Raw genomic sequence first — 5,009 nt, 5'->3', positions numbered from 1 at the left:
GGCTTAATCGAATCCGCTGTCTGTAAAGATCCAGAACTATGGAAATTTCAGAATGACAAAGGTGAAGGGAATAAAAATTAAAATTATAAGAAAAATTTTACAAAAACTGGTATTTGTTAAATAAAGAACCTTGTCCTATAGCATTACTTGCTACCATTCCTTAAAAATGTCCAATCAAAGTCCTTATAACTGGTATATGACCACCTCTAAAGCATTTCAGATGTTCACACTGAAACAAAGGTCTGTGTTGAAGAACAACTCTCGCCAATACTCTTGTTTGACTTTCGACAGTTTTGCGTTTCCCCCACACGCACTGGTGTAATAATATCGCCTAAGAGTTACAAGTTATGATCCCCCGGGGGCACGATACCTTGATGAACTTCCCCATCTTGGTTGGACTGCAATCTGGGGGAAAAGAGCTGCTACTAGTACCACTAGCCTGCCCGGACCATAAACTGGTTGTGTCAAATGTATCCTCGGCCTTTCCTTGGAATGATTTGATTTGGGGTCGAACCAGAGCTTCAATCTTATCTGTTAGCATGGCAACCGGTAGCCAGCAGGGCAGAGTTTCGGACTTTGTTTTGTCCCGGTTATTGAAGAGATCTCTTCGGGGTGCACGTGGTATCAGTCTTGTTTAATTCCAAGACTGATATACGGTGAAATCTATATTTCGGCAGTTGCTGTAAACGAGAACAGACACTTTTCATAGGGATGACTGTGGGGCTAAGCGGTGAAAAGCGGGTAGGTGTCAAATGAATAAGATTCAGATTGAATGAAGTGGTATACGGGCCTAGTTCTCTCGTATACCTAGAATATATATTAACGCTGTTTTCTCTATGAATATGTTGGATAAATAAGTATAGTGCTGGTGATGGATGTACGGCATCTTATGGAGAATATACCATTGAATTTCCCTTCCTTGTCAATTCATACCAGACTTACCACAGTGTGTCCCCTGTGAGTAAGAACTTGTCTTTGGCTTATGGATTCCTGTGGTTGGGAAAGGGTGGCTTATCGTAATGTCTATGGACGTTATGTCACACAAAAAAAAAAGTCATAGTGTTCATGGACATAACGTCCAATTTCAAAAGTTTCATTATGTCCACTGGCCTTTGTGACACTATTAAAATATAAAGGCATTGGAAAGTTTGTTAAGGATTTCAGAAAGTCCTGAATAGAATTGCTCGTAACTTTAGTGTAGGTTTTATTTTGGATTCATTTAAAAAAGTGTCCTGGTTAGCCGGTCTTCGGCCGGGCGCAGTGGATTTATATTCCAATGAATTTCGAATACCGGATTCGCTATATTAAGCCTTTTCATGACAAATGAACTATTTGTAATTCAAGGACTTTATGCCACTTTTTTCAGGGACATTGTTACACTTATGAAAGTGTCATATCAGGCCGTTTGGCATGCGCTCACCTAAAGCATGCGACTTTTGTTCCTAATTATACGTTGTCTACATTAACCAAGTGTTTTCGTTTTATCTCAAACTGAGTTTACTTTTTGACTCGAGTCCTATATCCGTAAAGTAATGAGACTATATCCTGGTGGAGATCATTTACACTGACTCATACCATGGAGTCGGTTATTTTGGAACATGCTTTTGAATTTGCTCCCTATACATCGAATGCTTTTGCATTGTCCTATATAAGGCTTGATAGCTAAAAGAGCTGAAGTACCAAAAGAGCTATTTGGAGCAACTTTTTATGGTTTCCAAATTTGCACAAACAAATTTGATGGAAATAAATTTTATGGTTTTAAAATTGTTCATACATTTGGACCAAATTTAAACTTTTTAGCGTTAAGCCTTTAGACTTGTGTTATGATAAACCACTTAATAACGTTTCGTATTTATAATAAATCGTAAATTATTTTGCGCAACCCTCCTAATATTTAGACAGTATATCTTTTTTTTAACAAATATCAAAAAATGTAGGTATTTGAAATCAAATTACCTTAACGCATGTTTAGTTTTGCATTCAGGAATATAGCAGATATACAACAAATTCTAAAGGATCAATAGAAATTGTTAGCAAGAAAAAACAACTTCAAATTCTATGTAAATTATAAAAAATATACACTAATATACTTTCAAAGTACTTAAGTACTTATACACTCAATATATTATGTAGGTAAATTCAACTGAAAAATCATTTCAAACAAGTAAAATATCATTTAAAAAACGGACTACAAACTTTTCATTTATTTCAAATGAGTTTTTCAGTTATTTTTAAATGTTGATTTTTTAACTAACAAATTATGTAAATACAAAAGTTTTTTCAGATGTTTTTACTGACAAATTTTTACCTACAAAAACAGTAAAATTTACTGATTTTTTCAGTTGTTTTGAATGACAATTTTTACCTACAATATCACTAAAAATTACAGTTTTTTTCATTTATTTTTACCCAAAACCCTAACATAAAAAAATCCAACAGATTCTTTAGATTTTAGTTTTATTGTGATCATTTGTTAAAGATTAAATATGTATAATACGGATTATTAATTGTTAAACCGCTACGTATGCTAATAGAAATTTCGTTAATAGTCTCCTTTCGCTTCGGTTGTGGTACTGGCATCATTTATATTGGATTCAAACACGTATCATGGCTTGCTGTTTTCGATATGACTGAAACGTAATCCCAAAAATGCTATAACTCTTCAATGTTGTGATGTACATCGATGTATTTGCCTTTATCGGAGGTAGAACAGCTCTCACTTCTCTCGATATAGCTGCGAATTCCAAAATATGTAACAAATTGTAAAATATGTTAAAATTAAAGTTATAAGGGATAAAACAAAAAAGAATTCTTACCTTAACTTATATACAAAAATCTTATCCATTATTATTATACCGCATCTACAACTATTGATAAAAACAGATCTTTTTAAAACATTTTTTTAAATTGTCAACAAAAACTTACAGTATCTATAATCGCGGTATTTACTTTTAAAACAATCCATTATGAAACATCTCAATATGGTTCTTGAAGAAATTAATATTTTTATTAAACAAATATAATTTTTTTCTATTTTTATGACAATTTGATTTTATGTATTTGAAACAAAAATTTAACTGATAATAATAACTGTACGGAAAAAACATTTTTTTGTGCAGTTTAATTTTTTAACAACACCCCAAAATGTTAAAAATTTAATTTATTCGAAAAATAAAAGATTTTTCATTAATTTTTAACTTTACAGAAAACTTTTTGAATAAACTACAAACAGTAAATGTTAAAATTATTTGAGTGTACGTATACGTAATGTAGATTACATTAGTGATTTAATATAACACATATACGCCGTGTTGTATATTATACAATTTTAATAATTGTTAGTTTGAAGGAAATCTTTGTGAATGTTGATATATTTACAGCTGCTAATAGACATGATGAAACGTTTTAAGAACTAATGATGAAAGAATGATACCACTTGATATAGGGTACAATATAGTTGGTTGTGATCGATTGTATTTCTCCATTTATCCACTTTATCTTTGTTATTTAAACTTTTTTCTATTTTTGCAAAATATTTCAAGAACATCAAGAGTAAAATAGAAACAAATATTTATATAGAACTTTAGAGTTCAGGCAAAACAATTCGTATAAACTTTGTGGTATAATTTTTTATGCTAATTTTCTTCTTTTTTTTATTTGAACAATAGTCAAGAGAAGTTTGTAACAAATTTGCACTTAACAGGTTAACCAGCAATCGGTAAAAGTTAAATAGAATACACGTACACATATATATACAATAATAAAACAAAGAGAACCCATAATTAAGGCACTGCACTGTGGAATAGGAGACAAGAAAAAAGCCTGATTTCATAAAAATAAAGTATTTGTTTTAATTTATTGAAAATTTAAGAAATTCAGTGCTCTTATATATATGTCATACTTAAGATCCAGTAAACAGTTCTCAGATTTCTTAATTTTTTATCTGAATTGCAAATTCAACATCACAGATTTTTTCTTTTCCATTAAAATAATTATGTAGTTTATTACAGTCTCATTCCTTTTTATTGTTTCCATTGCAGTTTTATTGTTTACTTTTATTTCTTTTTATACCTGTGTTTCTGTATATATATATATATATATATATATATATATATATATATATATCCATTATTATTATACCGCATCTACAACTATTGATAAAAACAGATCTTTTTAAAACATTTTTTTAAATTGTCAACAAAAACTTACAGTATCTATAATCGCGGTATTTACTTTTAAAACAATCCATTATGAAACATCTCAATATGGTTCTTGAAGAAATTAATATTTTTATTAAACAAATATAATTTTTTTCTATTTTTATGACAATTTGATTTTATGTATTTGAAACAAAAATTTAACTGATAATAATAACTGTACGGAAAAAACATTTTTTTGTGCAGTTTAATTTTTTAACAACACCCCAAAATGTTAAAAATTTAATTTATTCGAAAAATAAAAGATTTTTCATTAATTTTTAACTTTACAGAAAACTTTTTGAATAAACTACAAACAGTAAATGTTAAAATTATTTGAGTGTACGTATACGTAATGTAGATTACATTAGTGATTTAATATAACACATATACGCCGTGTTGTATATTATACAATTTTAATAATTGTTAGTTTGAAGGAAATCTTTGTGAATGTTGATATATTTACAGCTGCTAATAGACATGATGAAACGTTTTAAGAACTAATGATGAAAGAATGATACCACTTGATATAGGGTACAATATAGTTGGTTGTGATCGATTGTATTTCTCCATTTATCCACTTTATCTTTGTTATTTAAACTTTTTTCTATTTTTGCAAAATATTTCAAGAACATCAAGAGTAAAATAGAAACAAATATTTATATAGAACTTTAGAGTTCAGGCAAAACAATTCGTATAAACTTTGTGGTATAATTTTTTATGCTAATTTTCTTCTTTTTTTTATTTGAACAATAGTCAAGAGAAGTTTGTAACAAATTTGCACTTAACAGGTTAACCAGCAATCGGTAAAAG

The 5,009-nt window shown here is 29.3% G+C and overlaps 1 long non-coding RNA gene across 1 annotated transcript; it reads right to left on the bottom strand.

The window, feature by feature from the left end:
• Positions 1-2,473: 2,473 nt before the first annotated feature.
• On the bottom strand, positions 2,474-3,085 carry LOC119604777. Its single transcript, XR_005231544.1, has 3 exons — positions 2,926-3,085; positions 2,817-2,867; positions 2,474-2,734 (listed from the first exon to the last, which is right to left on the bottom strand). It is a non-coding gene; the product is annotated as an uncharacterized LOC119604777 (long non-coding RNA).
• Positions 3,086-5,009: the final 1,924 nt, after the last annotated feature.

The sequence above is a fragment of the Lucilia sericata genome, unplaced genomic scaffold (assembly GCF_015586225.1).
Source record: "Lucilia sericata isolate MDLA Ls3-8-SP2 unplaced genomic scaffold, ASM1558622v1 Contig000430F_arrow, whole genome shotgun sequence".
Lineage (NCBI taxonomy): Eukaryota > Metazoa > Arthropoda > Insecta > Diptera > Calliphoridae > Lucilia > Lucilia sericata.
The sequence above is the reverse complement of the archived record's forward strand: the minus strand, read 5'-3'. Positions and strand labels throughout refer to the sequence as shown.